The 19,629-nt window shown below is 53.5% G+C and overlaps 1 protein-coding gene across 1 annotated transcript in view; it reads right to left on the reverse strand.

Moving 5' to 3' along the window:
• Nucleotides 1-17,930, reverse strand: part of PERM1 (PPARGC1 and ESRR induced regulator, muscle 1) — a 56,677-nt gene extending 38,747 nt beyond the window's left edge. The window contains exon 1 of the mRNA XM_069610065.1: nucleotides 17,859-17,930. The gene's annotated coding sequence lies outside the window, so the exon portion shown is untranslated. The remainder of the gene's footprint in view (nucleotides 1-17,858) is intronic.
• Between the last annotated feature and the right edge of the window lie 1,699 nt (nucleotides 17,931-19,629).

Raw genomic sequence — 19,629 nt, forward strand, 5'->3', positions numbered from 1 at the left:
CTCAAACCCACAACTTGGACATTCCCGGTAATGATCGAATCCAACAGGGTGAGACTGAAACTAAAGAAAACAGAGGTCAAAAACATACTAACCACATACGTAGACGATCAAAAGGAGACTGAATACATCCATCTCTTAGACGACTACAAAGAAAAACATCAAGGATCCAAAGCCCGTGGCTTTGTTGCTAGACACAAATTTGATCTAGAGTTCAGAAAAAGAAAGAGAGAACTAAGAGCACAAATAAGAAATCTATCGAAAACGAACTTCAAAAGCTACTTAACTGCAAAAAGAAACTGTAAACAAAAGTACAAAAATTGGTTACGATCACACAAAGCAGTTATGATGCAGAACGATTCAGAACTAATAATGCAAAAACTGCAAAACAAAAACTCCTCTGCTTTCTGGAAAATAATAAACAACGCAGGAGCCCCACAAATGGCATTACTTACAAAGGCAATTCCTTAAGCTGAATGGATACAACACTTCTCGAAGCTATATATCAAAAGAACAACTGTAGCAGAGACACCACCACCTACTTTAGAAAAATGGAAGCTGGAATTCGACAAAAACGACATTGAGGAGATAATAAAAAGAGCTAGCTCCTCCAGAGCCCCAGGCCCGGATGGTCTAACAAACCACACAATCAAAGAAAATCCAGAGCTGTGGGCAGAGCTATGTCACATGATGTTCAAAAGAATAGCAGCTAACTGCAAGAGTCCGGACTCATGGAAATGCGCAATAATCATTCCTATCTTCAAGAAAGGGAATCGATCTGATCCAACAAATTATCGACCCATTGCGCTGCTAGATGTGTTAGGCAAAGTGTACGCGACTCTCTTACAACAACAACTTGTAAAATGGGCAGCTGACTCAAAACATCTGGACCCACGTCAGACCGGCTTTGTCAAGGGTGTAGGCTGCTCCCTGAATCTTCTCTTAATCAACCTCCTTAAAATGGAAGCAATAAGAACAAGAACCCAAGTGCATCTCGCACTGATAGACTTCTCACATGCCTTCGACAGTATAGATAGAGAACTACTATGGGAGAAAATGAAGAAGTGGGAATGTCCAAAAGACCTGATAGCGGCCATCAAAGAGCTACACACTGGCACAAGCATCAAAATCCGTCTGGACCAAAAGGGCACCCTGTCCAAAGCGATAAACACATATAGCGGGGTCAAACAGGGTTGCCCACTGGCTGCTATAATATTCAACCTATTCTTATCGGACATTGGAGATGCAATTGACACCGTGCGCTCCTTCTCTCCAAAAATACACGGAGCCCCGTTAAGCTGGATGCTTTACGCCGACGACCTAATATTGCTAGACGTAACACCCATAGGCCTACAGCGAAAGATTGACGCAGTAGACCTCTACGTGAGAGCTAATGGCTTACAAATCAATAAAAAAAAGTGTGAGGTGTTAACATTGCAAAACTTGAAAACAACAAAGCACAAAAAACCTAAATGGCATTTGGGAAAAGAGTGGCTAAACAACACAACAAACACAAGATACCTAGGCATGCAAATTAACTCGAGCCTGAACGACAGTCAATGGGAACAGATAGCCAAATCCAAATGTCGGCAATTTGCATGCCAAGCTAGCGTCTTACATAAGAAATACGGTAAATTTTCAATAAAACGGGTAAGGAACTTTTACTCACAAAAGGTAGTGCCGGCCCTGATTTTTGGTGCTGAAAATGCCCTCGGATGCTCCGCAGATGTCTGGCCTACCTTAGAAAACATCTTCTGGGTAAGAGTTCTGCAACTACCAAAGGGTACATCAACTGCTTGCATCAGTTATGAGCTAAACCTAATATCAATTAATGCACAAATCAGTTGGAATCTGCTGAGCCTCTTTAGAAAGATAACCATGAAGAAAGTGGCCCTACAATTCGAAATACTACAAAATCCCAGCAAAGGAAATCCCAACTGTCTGCTATCAATGTGGTATAAACGCTGCGAGGAAATTATGGCTTTTTATGACATCAACCTAAAAATCCTACACGACAATCCGAATGCTGCAAAAATTAAGGTCTGGCGATTAGATTGGATCATGACTGGGAACTTAAGATCAGCCAACAACTTAATGAAGGAGGTGCCGAGCGAAGCAAGAAATCTAAACACCCTACAGCCTTATATCGAACTGTCCCCAGACAACGGCAGCAGAGCTTTGTTTCTACACTTCAGATTAAATGCATTTAAAACAAGAGAGTGGACTAGAGAGCAACGCAAAATAGAAGAACCCAATGCAGCCTGCAGATTCTGCAACAAGAAGGAAGAAACTCTAAATCATTTAACACTCGAATGCAAAAGCCTACACCGGGAGAGATCATTGACATTAGGGCCCCAATTAATGAAATTTCAAACGCCAAGTGCGGACGATTGGTGGCAAGCTCTGTTCGACAGCCGGGAAAAACACCTGCATTATGCGTTAATTCGCTTTTTGAGCCTGTTGAAAAAACTACTGATATAACACCTAAAACAAGGACAAAATTGTGAGAGTGAAGCAAAGGCGAAGGATCGAAAGCGACTTACAAACTCATGATGCTAAGGTGCCATCAGACGAGAGATATCCGAACACTCAAGGAGAGAAGAATGAACTAATTGTAGTGAAACATTCATCTCCTCTCTCTTTTTAAAGGCATTTTATGCCAATAAAAATAAAAATAAAAAAAAATAAAAATAACTATTTACAAGGGCAGCGGGCTAGTCCGACGGCTCACTTCGGGATGTTCCGGGCCAGGGCATCATCGAACTCCTGCTCAATCTCCCGGAGGCGGTCCTCCTCCATGGCCCCGAGGGTCTGCAGGGCCGTCCACATGTGCACCCCAAACTCCCTACGGATCGCCTCGAGGCACTCGGCCCGCCTCAGGGCCCTCCGCATGGAGTTCTCCGCCCTGACTATCGTGAGCCGTGCCTCTTCCGCCCGCTGCCGCTCTGCATCTATGGCGTGGCCCAACCGCTGCCACATGGAAGACACTTCCCGAACTGGGTCCTCCTGCCCTCCGGCCGATGCCTGCCCCTCCGATGTGGAAGGCCCCGAGCCATCATGGCTCCCACCACGTTGCTGCTGCTGCTGCTGCGCCCCTGCCCGTGCACTGCCTCCTGCTGCCTGCACATCCTCCGCTGGCTGGGGTGCAGTCGTTGATGTGGCCACCCCTGCTGGACGTCCGACTCCCGACTGTGGCAGGGATGCCTCCTCCACCAGCCTGGCCGCACCGTCAGAGGCAGCTCCACAGGGCACCCAGGTGACTGATGGGTGGGAAGATGGCACGGAGGACGACAGGCGCATAGGGGGTTCAGTTGAGGAGGGGGTCGTAGCAAGCCCCATCAAACGGAGGAATCCGGCCTGGGTGACCTGTCCCAGTAGGCCGACGCGGTCAACGAGCCATTCGAGATGACGTGCAATTTCCTCATGAAAAGACTGCAGGTCACCTCGCATGGCCCGTTGACGCAACGCCACACCAGTCAGGACAGGCTCAACCCGGACCCGGATAGCCACGTCCGCAGGCAGAGGAAGGCCAGTTGTCGTGAGCTCATCCCCTGCCTCAAAACGGGTCTGGACGTAGGCATCCCTGCTGGTGCAAGATGATGCAGTGACAGGATCAGGGACAGGATTGCACACAGGCACCTCCGCGGCGACCTGTGCTTCCTCCTGTCCCTGGTCCTGCACTGCACCACTAACACCAGTGGAATCCCCACCTCCAGACCCCGTCTCTGTTGCTTGCACGGCCTCCTCCTCCACCAAACCCCCCACCAACCTGGATGACTCCGTGCCATCTTCCCCCGTTGGGCCCTGTGGGGTCCCAGCTGCCCCTTCTGCTGCCGAGGAGTCCAACTCTGACCTCCGCCTCTTGGACCTCCCCCCGGCAGCTGAAGCCTGGGACGCGGCACCGGACTCCTCACTCCCCGACGAGATCACAACCTGGGAGGGGAGCCGGGCCTTGCGTCTCCAGCTGGCGGTACGATCCCCGCCGCTGTGCTCCACAGCACCTTCTCCGCCCTCTTCATCAGTTGACGCTGCAGACAGGGAGAAATAGAACACAGTCATCAGGGCACTGTACAATGGACACATACACACATGACAGTTGCACATGAGTGGCATTGGCAAACCTCAGACATGGCATCACAATCGGCAACACACATGTCATTTCAACTTGCAAACATGAGCCATACCACAGCCACATCGCAACTGCCAGCACCATCCATACACATACAACAGCATGAGCAGGCAAAGGTGAGCCAGACATCACATGCAACACAGGGAGTGCACTACACATGCACGCACACCACCACACTTGCATGCATGTGTACACCTCAGCCAACTGTCGCAGTGTTCCGATGGGCATCCATGTCACATCTGCCAATCAGGCTTCCACATCCCGCTGTCACATGCATCCATGTTGCATCACTGTTGCACCCTTGTCAAATACACACACATGCACATGTACACAGTGCTGATACATGCAGCTGAAAACAACATACATGCGTGACATCACGAACATCCCCACTTACATACACATTCATCCAAACATGTGTGCCCACACAACTGCATTTGGCATGCAAGCCTACACACACAAGCACCATCCATGTCTCACACATAACAGCCCTCGCATGTGTTAGCCTCACGGTCCTGTACACCCCCACCCATACTCGGCCCCATACAAACAGATGTGCAACCAGCACACTACTGGCACATCACCACACGCACAGCTTACAATCATGATGCATGTACACTTACCGCTCGACTCCAGACGGGTCTGCCTCTCAAGGACCTGGACGTGGAGCACTGGGGATATGCGTTCCAGGACCCTCATCTGATCTTCCGACAAGTGGCCCCGGCGCCCCTTAGCATCCGCTGCCTTCAAGGCGCCGATCCTTGTTCAGGGTCCTGGACCTGAAGTCCTCCCAGCGCTTCTTGACATGTTGGAGGTCGCGGACAGCCACCCCGATGAGGGTCCTGGAACGCATATCCCCAGTGCTCCACGTCCAGGTCCTTGAGAGGCAGACCCGTCTGGAGTCGAGCGGTAAGTGTACATGCATCATGATTGTAAGCTGTGCGTGTGGTGATGTGCCAGTAGTGTGTCAGTTGCACATCTGTTTGTATGGGGCCGAGTATGGGTGGGGGTGTACAGGACCGTGAGGCTAACACATGCGAGGGCTGTCATGTGTGATACATGGATGGTGCTTGTGTGTGTAGGCTTGCATGCCAAATGCAGTTGTGTGGGCACACATGTTTGGATGAATGTGTATGTAAGTGGGCATGTTCGTGAGTCACGCATGTATGTTGTTTTCAGCTGCATCTATCAGCACTGTGTACATGTGCATGTGTGTGTATTTGACAAGGGTGCAACAGTGATGCAACATGGATGCATGTGACAGCGGGATGTGGAAGCCTGATTGGCAGATGTGACATGGATGCCCATCGGAACACTGCGACAGTTGGCTGAGGTGTACACATGCATGCAAGTGTGGTGGTGTGCGTGCATGTGTAGTGCACTCCCTGTGTTGCATGTGATGTCTGTCTCACCTTTGCCTGCTCATGCTGTTGTATGTGTATGGATGGTGCTGGCAGTTGCGATGTGGCTGTGGTATGGCTTATGTGTGCAAGTTGAAATGACATGTGTGTTGCCGATTGTGATGCCATGTCTGAGGTTTGCCAATGCCACTCATGTGCAACTGTCATGTGTGTATGTGTTCATTATACAGTGCCCTGATGCCTGTGTTTTATTTCTCCCTGTCTGCAGCGTCAACTGATGAAGAGGGCGGAGAAGGTGCTGTGGAGCACAGCGGCGGGGATCGCACCACCAGCCGGAGACGCAAGGCCCGGCTCCCCTCCCAGGTTGTGATCTCGTCGGGGAGTGAGGAGTCCGGTGCCGCGTCCCAGGCCGCAGCTGCCGGGGGGAGGTCCAAGAGGCAGAGGTCGGAGTTGGACTCCTCGGCAGCAGAAGGGGCAGCTGGGACTCCACAGGGCCCAACGGGGGAAGATGGCACGGAGTCATCCAGGTTGGTGGGGGTTTGGTGGAGGAGGAGGCCGTGCAAGCAACAGAGACGGGGTCTGGAGGTGGGGATTCCACTGGTGCTAGTGGTGCAGTGCAGGACCAGGGACAGGAGGAAGCACAGGTCGCCGCGGAGGTGCCTGTGTGCAATCCTGTCCCTGATCCTGTCACTGCATCATCTTGCACCAGCAGGGATGCCTACGTCCAGACCCGTTTTGAGGCAGGGGATGAGCTCACGACAACTGGCCTTCCTCTGCCTGCGGACGTGGCTATCCGGGTCCGGGTTGAGCCTGTCCTGACTGCATCGGCCTACTGGGACAGGTCACCCAGGCCGGATTCCTCCGTTTGATGGGGCTTGCTACGACCCCCTCCTCAACTGAACCCCCTATGCGCCAGTCGTCCTCCGTGCCATCTTCCCACCCATCAGTCACCTGGGTGCACTGTGGAGCTGCCTCTGACGGTGCGGCCAGGCTGGTGGAGGAGGCATCCCTGCCACAGTCGGGAGTCGGACGTCCAGCAGGGGTGGCCACATCAACGACTGCACCCCAGCCAGTGGAAGATGTGCAGGCAGCAGGAGGCAGTGGACGGGCAGGGGCGCAGCAGCAGCAACGTGGTGGGAGCCATGATGGCTCGGGGCCTTCCACATCGGAGGGGCAGGCATCGGCCGGAGGGCAGGATGACCCAGTTCGGGAAGTGTCTTCCGTGTGGCAGCGGTTGGGCCACGCCATAGATGCGGAGCGGCAGTGGGCGGAAGAGGCACGGCTCACGATAGTCAGGGCGGAGAACTCCATGCGGAGGGCCCTGAGGCGGGCCGAGTGCCTCGAGGCAATCCATAGGGAGTTTGGGGTGAACATGTGGACGGCCCTCAGACCCTCGGGCCATGGAGGAGGAGCGCCTCCGGGACATTGAGCAGGAGTTCGATGATGCCCTGGCCCGGAACATCCAGAAGTGAGCCGTCGGACTAGCCCGCTGCCCTTGTAAATAGTTCTATAGTTAGTGTTAGGTTTCCTTTGGTTTAGCATTTTTTTTGGACCTTTTGGACAGTGGGCCACATTTTTGTATATAGTTATTTTTTTTAGGTAGTGTTATTAGATAGGTTTCATTTCTTCGGTTGGGATCATGGACCCTGGATTGTTTATCTGTACATAGTTAACTTTTGGATTTTCAATTTTTATTATGATTTCGCTATGGAGCAATGGTTTTCGATTTTAATTTTCCATTGGATTTACTTTTGTCGACTGTGACTTTGGACACCTTTCCTTTGCATTATGATTTGTGGTTTTGCATTATTATTTCACGGACCTGCTGTTTTTTTTTTTTTAGTTTCTATTATTGTTTGTTTATTTTTGATTCAATTTATGTTGCTTTTAATACATATTTTTTCTTCAAAGTTCAATGTGTAGTATCATCTCATTGGTTTCATGCATATCATGATATGAGTTTTGACATTCACTGACACCCATTGGGTGTATGTTGAGGGACATGTGTTCATTTCCAAACTTGCAATTGGGGTTCTATCATGTTTTTGCCATTTCTAAGTGGGTGGATGCAATACTCGGGTGGGTGTTTGGCATTTGGAGGCTGACCATAAGGGCCAGGGATCTACATTGTGGTGACATGTTGGCTGGGGGACATGAGTGGGGGCCTGGTGGAGGCTGCCCCTGGTGGCTGGGGGGTGGGGGTGTTTGGAGACATGAGTTGGACATGAGTGGGGGCCTGGCGGAGGCTGCCCCTGCACTGCGGGGGGTGGGGGTGCAGGGGGACATGAGTGTGGGCCTGGTGAAGGCTGCCCCTGCACTGCTGGGGGTTGGGGGTGCAGGGGGACATGAGTGGGGGCCTGGTGGAGGCTGCCCCTGCACTGCTGGGGGGTGGGGGTGGTGGTAGACATGAGTGGGGGCCTGGTGGAGGGTGCCCCTGGTGGCTAGGGGGTGGGGGTGCAGCGGGACATGAGTGGGGGCCTGGTGGAGGCTGCCACTGCACTGCTGGGGGGTTGGGGTGCAGGGGGACATGAGTGGGGGCCTGGTGGAGGCTGCCCCTGCACTGCTGGGGGGTGGGGGTGTTGGTAGACATGAGTGGGGGCCTGGTGGAGGGTGCCCCTGGTGGCTGGGGGGTAGGGGTGGTGGGAGACATGAGTGGGGGCCTGGTGGAGGCTGCCCCTGCACTGCTGGGGGTGGGGGTGGTGGGAGACATGAGTGGGGGCCTGGTGCAGGCTGCCCCTGGTGGCTGGGGGGTGGGCGTGCAGGGGGACATGAGTGGGGGCCTGGTGGACGCTCCCCCTGCACTGCTGGGGGGTGGGGGTGCAGGGGGACATGAATGGGGGCCTGGTGGAGGCTGCCCCTGCACCGCTGGGGGATGGGGTGGTGGGAGACATGAGTGGGGGCCTGGTGGAGGCTGCTACTGCACTGCTGGGGGGTGGGGGTGGTGGGACACATGAGTGGGGGCCTGGTGGGCGGTGCCCCTGCACTGCTGGGGGGTGGGGGTGGTGGTAGACATGAGTGGGGGCCTGGTGGAGGCTGCCCCTGCACTGCTGGGGGGTGGGGTTGCAGGGGGACATGAGTGGGGGCCTGGTGGAGGCTGCCCCTGCATTGCTGGGGGTGGGGGTGGTGGGAGACATGAGTGGGGGCCTGGTGCAGGCTGCCCCTGGTGGCTGGGGGGTGGGGATGATGGGAGACATGAGTGGGGGCCTGGTGGAGGCTGCACCTGAAGTTCTGGGGGGTGGGGGTGGTGGGAGACATGAGTGGGGGCCTGGTGGAGGGTGCCCCTGGTGGCTGGGGGGTGGGGATCGTGGTAGACATGAGTGGGGGCCTGGTGGAGGGTGCCCCTGGTGGCTGGGGGGTGGGGGTTGTGTTAGACATGAGTGGGGGCCTGGTGGAGGGTACCCCTGGGGGCTGGGGGTGGGGGTGGTGGTAGACATAAGTGGGGGCCTGGTGGAGGGTGCCTGTGGTGGCTGGGGGGTGGGGGTGCAAGGAGACATGAGTTGGACATGAGTGGGGGCCTGTTGGAGGCTGCCCCTGGTGGCTGGGGGGTGGGGGTGGTGGGAGACATGAGTGGGGACTGGTGGAGGCTGCCCCTGCACTGCTGGGGGGTGGGGTGATGGGAGACATGAGTGGGGGCCTGGTGGAGGCTGCCCCTGCACTGCTGGGGGGTAGGGGTGGTGGGAGACATGAGTGGGGGCCTGGTGGAGGTTGCCCCTGCACTGCTTGGGGGTGGGGGTGATGGTAGACATGAGTGGGATCCTGGTGGAGGCTGCCCCTGCACTGCTGGGGGGTGGGTGTGGTGGTAGACATGAGTGGGGGCTGGTGGAGGGTGCCCCGGGTGGCTGGGGGGTGGGGGTGCAGGGAGACATGAGTTGGACATGAGTGGGCGCCTGGTGGAGGCTGCCCCTGCACTGCTACGGGGTGGGGGTGATGGTAGACATGAGTGGGGGCCTGGTGGAGGGTGCCCCTGGTGGCTGGGGGGTGGGGGTGGTGGGAGACATGAGTGGGGGCCTGGTGGAGGCTGCCCCTGCACTGCTGGGGGGTGGGGGCGGTGGGAGACATGAGTGGGGGCCTGGTGGAGGGTGCCCCTGGATGCTGGGGGGTGGGGGTGGTGGGAGACATGAGTGGGGGCCTGGTGGAGGGTGCCCCTGGTGGCTGGGGGGTGGTGGTAGACATGAGTTGGACATGAGTGGGGGCCTGGGGGAGGCTGCCCCTGCACTGCTGGGGGTGTGGGTGATGGTAGACATGAGTGGGGGCCTGGTGGAGGCTGCCCCTGCACTGCTGGGGGGTGGGGGTGGTGGTAGACATGAGTGGGGGCCTGGTGGAGGGTGCCCCTGGTGGCTGGGGGGTGGGGGTGGTGGGAGACATGAGTGGGGGCCTGGTGGAGGGTGCCCCTGGATGCTGGGGGGTGGGGTGGTGGGAGACATGCGTGGGGGCCTGGTGGAGAGTGCCCCTGGTGGCTGGGGGGTGGGGGTGTTGGTATTGGTAGACATGAGTTGGACATGAGTGGGGGCCTGGTGGAGGCTGCCCCTGCAATGCTGGCGGGTGGGGGTGCAGGGGGACATGACTGGGGGCCTGGTGGAGGCTGCCCCTGCATTTCGAGGGTGGGGGTGATGGTAGACATGAGTGGGGGGCCTGGTGGAGGTTGCCCCTGGTGGCTGGGGGGTGGGGGTGGTGGTAGACATGAGTGGGGGCCTAGTGGAGGGTGCCCCTGGTGGCTGGGGGTGGGGGTGCAGGGAGACATGAGTTGGACATGTGTGGGGGCCTGGTGGAGGCTGCCCCTGGTGGCTGGGGGGTGGGGGTGGTGGGAGACATGAGTGGGGACTGGTGGAGGCTGCCCCTGCACTGCTGGGGGGTGGGGGTGATGAGAGACATGAGTGGGGGCCTGGTGGAGGCTGCCCCTGCACTGCTGGGGGGTGGGGGTGGTGGGAGACATGAGTGGGGGCCTGGTGGAGGCTGCCCCTGCACTGCTGGGGGGTGGGGGTGCAGGGAGACATGAGTTGGACATGAGTGGGGGTCTGGTGGAGGCTGCCCCTGGTGACTGGGGGGTGGGGGTGGTGGGAGACATGAGTGGGGGCCTGGTGGAGGCTGCCCCTGGTGGCTGGGGGTGCAGGGGGACATGCGTTGGTGGGCAGTAGTGCAAAGTGACATGTGGGTTGGCTGGGGGGCATGGCCCTGGTGGATGAGGTGCCTGCGGGACATGTGCAGGGTAGGCCCCTCTGGTGTGGGCCACCTGCAGGGGCCGCGGAGGGTGTAGAGGGAACACCTGGGAGGACCCACACGTGCAATTCACGTGTGGTGCTCCCCGCGCACCCCTGGAATATACATACCCTGATGGAATCGCATGTGATACTTCCTGCGCACCCCTGAAATACACGTACCATGCTGCTTTTGCGTGTGATACTTCCCGCGCACCCCTGGAATACACGTACCCAGATGGAATCGCGTGTGATACTTCCCGCGCACCCCTGAAATACACGTACCCTGCTGCTTCTGCATGTGATACTTCCCGCGCACCCCTGAAATACACGTACCCTGGTGCTTTTGCGTGTGATACTTCCCGCGCACCCCTGGAATACACGTACCCTGCTGTTTTTGCGTGTGATACTTCGCGCGCACCCCTGGAATACACGTGCCCTGATGGAATCGCGTGTGTTACTTCCCACTCACCGCTGATGTACACGTACCCGGGACAATCGCGTGTGGGACTTCCCGCGAACCACTGAAATACACGTTCACCGCTTGGCGTTTGCTGTTTGCCAGCCCTATGAACTGGTCCAGGGTTAGCGCAGCCCTTTGCGATGATTTGGGGATTTTGAAGGCTTTTCCTTGCGCAAGGGCATTTTTGGGGGCGTAACTGCCGCTGCTGCAGGGTCGCTGCGCCACTCTGCGCCACGGCTGGTTTCGGAGGCTAAAATCCATGAATACGCTGTGCGATGAAAAGGATTTTTTTGCACACAGCTGGCGCAGTGTATCGCACGGGGACACTGTGCGCCAGCCGCGTGCACCATTTTTGTGCGAATTTCTATGAATTACCCTGTAAATAGCACCTTTTTTGTTTGTATTCTTGAAAAATATGTCTTCGTTTGGTATCACAAACATGAAGCTAGAGGGCGTACATAACATAAATTCACTTGTATATAGCAATGTCAGACTAAATTGATACAAACAAGTGTGTATGCATTAAAAAAAGGAAGAAAGTTCAAACATATTTATACAAAACTCAAAAGACGCAAAAGCCATCAGGCAGGGGGAAAAGATTGTCAGTACACAAATACAAGTGAGTGTGTTTGGTCACGCACTAAATCTGACTGGCCCTGTCTGAAAAAGTACAGTTCATAATATCTGTACTGTTACATACATTTGTAAACACTTGATTATTCAGTGAATAAACAAGAAACCAGGGTTGTTATCACCTTGTTGTCTTTTACTCTGTTTTCGTCTGACTGCATCAGCATCCTGCTGACTAAGAGCAATTACTAGCTTTTCAGTGGACATTTAAAGTTTCAGCTCCCTGTTGGCTGCCTGCCACATGATAATCTTCAGCGATTAAAATCCTTGCTGCATTCTTTTGTATTCATTATTATTTAAGCATCCCATTGGTGTCTCAGTCAGTTTTCCCAAAATGTAGGCAAAGGGGTGCCCAAACATCATATTGAAATGGGCCACCATGAGCCCGGACAAATGCTCTTACCAGCCAATAAGAATGTGCTTCGAGCCTCAAACTTTACAGAGCAACCAGGGGAAGGGCAGTAGGCGGAGCAACCGAGACATGCAGAAGGAGAGACTCCACACAGGGCTAGGACAATACGGAAGATGGAGGAAAGACAGACATACCCAAGGATCTATTAGAGTTTGATGAGCAACCCGAGGAAGAGAGATACAAGAAAGACCTGTCCCCCTCAAGGAATACCATGTCATTTTCCCTAAAGGACTTGGAGAGGCTGGAAGGAGACACCTATACCTGGGCCTTCTGAGGCATCCTCAGGAGGATAAAGTCCAAGGAAATGACCATCGCAAAGACAGCAACCCTATCCAGAAAAGAGAAAATGCTTGGAGAACCATTGAAGACAGTGGTCTCCAAACTGTAGGGCTTGCCCTGCTGGGGGGCACAAAGGATGCCCAAGGTGGACGGACAGTCTTCAAAAAAGCAGTGCGATATCTGCTTTCAATAGAAAATATAAGCAAAAATGGCATATGGGGGGCTCCGCACCACTATTTTTACTCAAGGGGGGCTCAGCCTAAAAAGGTTTGGATACTACTAGCTTAAGGACTATGCGAAGAAAGCAAAGTGAACCAGGACCATGGGCCCTGTGCCCTTACTATGCACTCATGGCAAGCCTTTAGATGGCACACCCTGATGTTTGGTGAACATGTGGGACAGAAAGCAACAGGCTGCACCCTGTTCGGGAAATCAATTAGCTGCACCTGTGTCCCTATTGGACAAAAAGCACCAGACATTCTTTCTATCTGCCTCTATATTATCATCTGGAGTCCGGTGAATTAACAATTACTGACTGGTGTGCATAATCGTGACAGGAATTGGGGCTTGGTGCACTGGGCTACTGAGTCTGCAAACACTACATATGGGCACACAGGCGTGGAGCTTGTTCACTTTAATGCAAACTGTTTCACCTTGGTCTGTGAGGAGAGGGAGCTTAATGAATAGACTGGGAACTTCTGCTCGAAATACTGGGGGTCATTCTGAGTTGGGCGGTAAGGGTTTACGGGCACCGGTAAGGATACCGGTGGCGGTAAACCCCTACCGCCCTATTCCGAGGACCCTTAGCGGGTCCCAGCAGGAACGGCTGGTCTGACCAGCTGTTCTCTGCGGGTCCCGTTAAGGGACCTTGGAGCTAATAACGGGCCGCAATTTGCGGGCCTGTATTAGCGTCTTCTCCATTCCCATTGAGCCCTATGGGGGCTCAAATGGGGAATGGTTTACTGAATGGGGACTTCCCGGGTCCTCCAAGGTCGGAATGACCCAGTAAGTCCCCATTCAGTCAAACCAGACCCGGGTTTGGAGGCAGCCATGGTGCTAATAGCGCCATGGCTGCCTCCAAACTCGTAATGACCCCCACTGTGTGTGAGCGGAAGAAAGTGCGGAGTGGGTGGCTGCATTCACTGGCAAATGCCAACTCACACCCCTCACCCTCTGGTCTGGTTCCTTGTTGGGGTCCCTGTGTTTTTCAGGTGCGGTAGATGTCATTGCAAAGCATGGAGGTCCACAAGTCCTTGCTGTGACACTGATATTTCGTTATCGGGCCTATTCATGTCTCAAGCAGGGGTGACACTTCCTGTGATGCCATCAGAAGTCAAGGGTTGTGTGATGTCACTTCCGCTACCCCAGGCATTTTGGTGAAAAGTCGTCCCTGGTTTTAAGAGTGTATTTGAAACAGAGATCGCTCCAAGAACTTGACATTGCTACCAAGAAGCTTAACCCCAAGCTGCCCTTGAGGAAGGCAAGAGAAATCTTCAGCCTGGAGTTGCAGCCCTCTCTCTCCATGTTGAGCGAGCTGTCTTGGGGACTCCTGGCCCCAGGCACTACTGTTCCAACTAGGCTATGAAATGCTGGGTTGCCGCTCTTTTGTGGTTACTTTGCTAAAGTCCTGGGCGGGGACAAGTCCTATAATCTACCGAGGTTAGTTCCAAGACGCGCGCAGTGCTGTGTTCAAGGTATGCCCACACGCGAGCCCCTTCAGTCAGGAGGCTGTGGCATTACGTATTCTAAAATCACTGCCCATTTCAGCCTTTCCAGTAGAAAAGCTCTTGCATAGCCATAGGTGGCACTTTGTGATAGGACTGTGGCTACCCTGTGGGCTGAGGGCCAAGCACTGGAGGCAACACTGGGCCTCATTCCGAGTATGGCGGTAAGGGATAGCGGCCACCGCTAACGAGAGCGGTGGCGGTAATCCCTTACCACCATACTCCGAGTTCCCTTTGCGCCATGGAGGTTTTAACACCTGCTTTTAGCAGGTGTTAAAAACCATGGCGCTAAGGGACCTTGATGTTAATTACGCCACCGTAATTTATGGTGGCGTAATTAACGCCTTCCCCACTCCCATTATGCCCTATGGTGCAAAAATGGGAATGGGGAAAGGTAAATGGGGATTGGGGAATTACCGCCCTGCCACCCTTGGAATGGGGCGGTAATTCCGCCATCCACCAAGGCGCTGCCGGTCCGGGTACGGCGTCAACCAAGGCGTTAATAGCGCCATTGGTTAGCGCCGTACTCGGAATGAGGCCCACTGTGTTTTTTGGGGTGACGTCTGAAGAGCTTCCATCCCTGGAAAGGGTGGCTGGCTGTAGTACAAGGGTGCACCCCTCATGAGCACGTTTTACAAGGCCAGATTCTGAAAACTGTTTTTGCCACAAGTGATGAGATGTGCTAACACAACTCATCATCATTTGTGCCAAAAAAAAAAGGATAAGCCCAATTCACAAAGGGCATCCGAAATCAAGGGGCGTTTCAGCACATTTAAAAGCGCAAAGCAAATTCACAAACATGATGTACTTTTAAATGTGCAGAAATGAGGCGCATTCCGCTACGGAATGCGCAAATCACGAACAGGTCATTTCTGACCCGGTGCTTCCGCTTTCTTGAAGTGTGACAGCCATGGTTTAAGGTGCAACTGACACACTTGCATTTCTAGCCCTCAAACACGGATGGGAAGGCTATGTATTTGTATTAACATTTCACGGGGACAGGCCCTTTAAGGGCACTTCGCAGTGAAATGCGCTCCCAGCCTTCACGAAGGTGATGGGATGTACACAAGGAAACGAGCCACAGCATCTTTTGCGCCGCTGCACAGCCCCTGAGAAATGCGCTGGTTACCTTTCAAAATAAGGCACCCCGCGCATTTCTAGGAGTAATTGAAATGAAACAAGCACATTCTCTGCAGTCTTTTCATTAGTGGTAGTTTTTGAGAATCTGGCCCACTGGGTTTAACAGACTTCATTCCATTAAACACTTTAACTGTTACAGCGGGAAAACTCAGCTTCGTACCCAGCTTCCTTTTCGTTGTATTTTATCTCAGAGTTTTTTGGTAGTAAGTGCAGGGACGTCATTTGGGAGTCGCCAGGGGTCCCACTTGCGACCCCTGTTGTCTCCCTTGCTAATGTTTAAATTGAAGCTTGTGGGCTGTGGTCAGTGCCACGTGCCTCTTTGTTTTGTTCTACAGTGGCTGGCATTGTTGTTCAGGCTTCTTAAAAAAACAGGGGGTTCCACAAGTGTAACACTTTCAGCAGTGGCCCTAATTAAGAAAGAATAGGAATAACAAATATTTTGTCTTCCTGGAAGTCTATACAATAATTGTTAGACTCACTAAAGGTTTATTAAGGGCACTCTTCAGGGGTTGAGTCACTGATTTAGTCTATTCTTAAACACCTTAAATTCACAATGCAGACAAAAACCTCCATAAAGCATTTAGAGTGCAATAATCATCCTTTTCGGGCTATGTATTTTGCTTTTCGCAAGTTGCATTTGTAGCATGTTTTTTTCTGCCGCTGTCTCTGTTACGATCATCACAAGACATTCAATCTCGCTGTCCTAAATCCTTGTGCCTAATGGTTTGTGTACAATTGTTTGACCATAGCACATAAAGTGGCCCTTGATTTCATTGTGCCCCAATGAATGCTTTGTTGGAATGTGTCTGTCTTTCCTATCTCCCTGGCATGCTGTTCAGGATGTTTGATTGCATGTATGAGGTAACGAGTGCCCAGAATATGGGATGCAGGGACGTCATTTGGGGGGTCACAACTGCGGTCTCTGCAGTCTCCCTTGCTACCCATAAAGAAAATAATCTTTTTTTCACTTTTTTACAAACTAAAGCTACTGGGCTGTGGTCCGTGCCATTTAGCTCTTTGTTTCTAGAGTGGCTGGTTTTCTTGTTCAGGCTTCTTAAAAAAACAGGGGGGGTCCACATATGTAACACTTTGAGCAGTGACCCTAAATAAGAAAGAATATGAATAACACATTATTTGACTTTCTGGAATTCTATACAATAATTGCTGGACTCATTAAAGGATTATTTCAGGCACAGAAATGTTTCGCCATAGTTCAAAGTGGCCCTTGATTTCATTGTGCCACAATGAATGCTTTGTTGTAATGTGTCTGTCTTTCCTATCCCCACGGCATGCTGTTCAGTATTTTTGTTTGCATGTAGGCGGTAACAAGTGACCAAAGTAGGGGATGCCATGTGAGTGCGCTGCTTTCTCTGCTCTACTTTAAATTCTTTAATACACACTTATGAACCCTCCCAATGGTATTTATTTTGCCAGCCTCTGAAGCCTGAAAAGTCCATCCACGCAGGCTTGATGTGTGGCCAACTTTGCACCAGACCTGCAGATGTACTGGCCCACTGTTAAATCTCAGTTACCAGTTTAATGGTATACACTTCAGAGTGTAATTTGCTTTCTGATTTTGAGAACATTCAGACATGTAGTTACTCATTTTACTATAGCCGGTAAACTAGCTATAGCTCGTAAGATCGTTCAGGGGGTTGAGCACTTGCTGCTGCGATGTGTGTGTGATCTGTAGGTTGCAGGTGTAAATCCCGGCAAGTCCAACTCAGCCTTTCATCCTTCTGAGGTTACATCACTTCCCTGTGATGTCATCAGAAGTCAAGGGTCGGGTGATGTCACTACGCTACCCCTGGCATTTTGGTGAAATGATGTTCCTGCTCACCTAGTATATCATGGCAAAAGAAGGTAGAACACGGGCATGGGATTGCAAATGCTGGCAAATTGTGTTAGTGCCTGGGCATATGAAACCTGTTCCACTGAAAACCCCTTCTCTATACAAATGTCCGATCTATTGGCTTTGTCAATGCGTGCATTGCTTTGCTGTGGGGATGTTGGGGGCGAGTGCTTCGGGGGAAAAGTCATGTTTGCGTATCCAAAGCCTCTGGTTCATATGTGAAATGCGACGTTTTTGTGATTTTGTGTTGCTGTTCTTTCATGATATATTGTAAAATGTATTATGTTGTATATCTCTGCCTTTGCTATTTGGAGCTGCGCAGGTTTGCATTGTATTAAATCACTGATAGCATTGCCCAATTCGTGTCTGGCCTCAGCCTTTCCCCGCCAGTCCATTTGTAACCTCTAGACCCCAAGCATGTATCCGGAAGCCTGGCACCTGGGCATACCCAGCCTAGTGCGTATTGTGCACGAATTCCTCGTGATATGCTACCAACACGACCCGCATGCTTCTGACTAAGTTCGTCCGGCCACAAGGTGACATTGAGGTGGGAGTTGGCATGGCCTGTGCCCATACTCCAGACGGTACATGGGGCTGAGACGTTGACCGCACGAAGCACAACCGGGACCCGGTGAGGAGTGTAGCGCGGTGAACAAGCCACACGAATATAGCGCCTTACCTGTTTACATGAGCGCAGCGTGTCTGGGCTTGGCAGCTCGGTGATCCCTGGAGGCTGCTCCGTGACTGTGGCGTGCGACAGAAGCAGAACCCCTCACCACGTGCCGCCCACCCACCCCAGGCCGCTAAAAATAGTCCTGAGTCAACCATATCTTGTAAACAGGAGTCTGGGACCGTGCTCCTGTGACGGGCCAGCCGCCCGGTCCATGAATAGAGCGCCTTTGGCGGGCCAACGGCACAGATCCGCGCATGCCAACACGGTGCCCAGAAGAGACCCATGATTGAACGGGTACTGCGGTTCAGCTGCCCCTTCCACCCTCTGTGGGAGGTTTTAGGGTGCACTGGGCCACTGGCGGGCAGTGCCCACAGCAGGAACTGGTGAAGGTGTGTGAAAGCCTTCAATGGCAAGCAATGTGTGAAACTGACAGCGGTGCACAATGCGCAGTGTGGGTAGCATGCACTGGTAGATAAAGGGGTCGATTCATGGAAATAATGTGCGCCGAAAATTCCCGCGCAGAGGTGCCAAAACGTCGATTCGCAGTGCAAGTGCGAAAATGGCAGTGCAAGTGCGAAAATCACAGTGAAACCAGCGCACAGCGATTCATGGAAGTCCGTGCGCGAGAAAAACATTGGATGTGCGCTAAAAATGTGCGCCGCGCACGCCGGCGCACAGGTCATCCAACAGCGTGCGCCACGGCCACTGCGAAATCGCACATAGCGCGGCGCACATCACAAAAGTAGGCGTAACACTCGGAATGGGGAACAACGCGTGAAAATATGGGCGTCACGGGGGAAGTACAGGAGGCAAGTGCGCGGAACGCCCACACGCTCGCCTACAACCCGTATTCATGGAATCGAATAGGGAAAACCAGCGCACGGTCAAAGACGCGCACAGGGCCAAACAAGTACGCCACAAGAAAGCAGGTGGTAGCGCCCCTGCGACTTAAAAAAATGTGCGCCAAAATGCGCGCTAACAAAAAGCACCCATATACAGCCATGATGAATGGGCCATACAGTGGCCCTCTAGGACAAATGAGGTGCAAAGGGGCACCGACAAACACGGACACCCGATGCGTGATAAATAGCGTGTGCGCGTGTTCCTGGGTGCGCGGGAAGTTCCACGCGCGATTGGCCTGGGTACGTGTACTTCAGGGTGCGCGGGAAGTTCTACACGCGATTGGCCTGGGTACGTGTACTACGGGGTGCGCGGGAAGTTCCACACGCGATTGGCCTGGGTAGGTGGGGGTGCGCGGGAAGTTCCACACGCGATTGGCCTGGGTACGTGTACTTCGGGGTGCGCGGGAAGTTCCACACGCGATTGGCCTGGGTATGTGTATTCCGAGGTGCGTGGGAAGATTCACACGCGATTTCAGCAGGGTACGTGTATTTTGGTGGTGCCGGGGAATGCTACACGTGATTTGGCCATGTGGGTCCTCCCAGGTGTTCCCTCTACACCCTCCACGGCCCCTGCAGGCAGCCCACACCACAGGGTACTACCCTGCACCCCTGCTCATGTCCCACAGGCAACCCATCCACCATGGCCATGCCCACCAGCCAACCCACATGTCACCTTGCACTACTGATCACCAACACATGTCTCCCATCACCCCCAACCCCCAGCCACCAGGGGCAGCCTCCACCAGGCCCCCACTCATGTCCCCTATCACTCCCACCCCCCAGCAGTGCAGGGGCAGCCTCCACCAGGCCCCCACTCATGTCTACCACCACCCCCACCCCCCAGCAGTGCAGGGGCAGCCTCCACCAGGCCCCCA

This window comes from Ambystoma mexicanum, chromosome 8 (genome assembly GCF_040938575.1).
Source record: "Ambystoma mexicanum isolate Mex_15411 chromosome 8, UKY_AmexF1_1, whole genome shotgun sequence".
NCBI classification, from domain to species: Eukaryota; Metazoa; Chordata; class Amphibia; order Caudata; family Ambystomatidae; genus Ambystoma; species Ambystoma mexicanum.